Raw genomic sequence first — 961 nt, forward strand, 5'->3', positions numbered from 1 at the left:
TATAGTTGCATAGGATTAAGTTAATTCTTCAAGATCAACAATAGTGTAATGCTGATATTAAGAAGAAAGCTATGCATGGACTTAGCCCCTATGGTTATACTGAACTGAATGTTCTATGAAATGTTTGGTATTATTTTGAAATAAGGTAACAGCATATATGATGCCCTCACCAAAAGTGCAATTGAAGCCAAAGTGATCTATTTTTCACATCTTTTAATGACAAGGTTTTGAATATTTTATTGAGAAACAGTGATTTCAGTTTGGTGGAGTGACTGAGGGTATAGGACTCAGTAGTCAGCATTTGTAAAGCACTTAGCATACTGGCTGCTAATGTGAAGATTTTAACGTGGTAGGGACAACACTATACTTTCAGGGATCATTTCTGTAGTTTGTCATAATGTGGTAGGGACCTCTCCAACTTAGCCTATGACACTTCGAACATGAGATGAGCTGGGATTTTTCACAACATCCATACTTAACTTTCTCCTTCTAGAAACTGAGATGAAAAAGATGAGGTCAAAGGTACACACCACGTGTACCAACACTTCCCTCTGTGTCCGTGTAACTCCTGATAATGAACTATGATATTCTTTACCTCTGAATGGGGCCTTGATCTTGGACTTAGTCTTAGATTTGCATTCAGGGAGCCACTATTAATCAAAAGATTGAAGGTAGCATGCAAAATAAAAATTTTTTCTATCTCTTGGTTAGAGAAATGGAGAAGAGAAACATTTACAAAGAAACATATGTTTAAACATGTAAGAGGTTTCATTCCAAAAGTACACTAAATATTGAATGCATGATTCTGCCCTTTATTATAGACTTAACCATCACTGGAAGCTCCAAATACACATAAGCTTTATTTTTAAAGAAGAAAGAAAAGGATCCTATAATTTCAACAAAACTGACATTTCCTTTCCTTTCAGCTCCACTGTAACTGAATAAATTAACATGTCACATG

The 961-nt window shown here is 35.2% G+C and overlaps 1 pseudogene; it reads left to right on the plus strand.

Moving 5' to 3' along the window:
• The first annotated feature begins 357 nt into the window (after positions 1–357).
• LOC118540286 (small nucleolar RNA U3) lies at positions 358–505 on the plus strand (annotated as a pseudogene).
• The last annotated feature ends 456 nt before the right edge of the window (positions 506–961 follow it).

This window comes from Halichoerus grypus, chromosome 1 (assembly GCF_964656455.1).
Source record: "Halichoerus grypus chromosome 1, mHalGry1.hap1.1, whole genome shotgun sequence".
NCBI lineage: Eukaryota > Metazoa > Chordata > Mammalia > Carnivora > Phocidae > Halichoerus > Halichoerus grypus.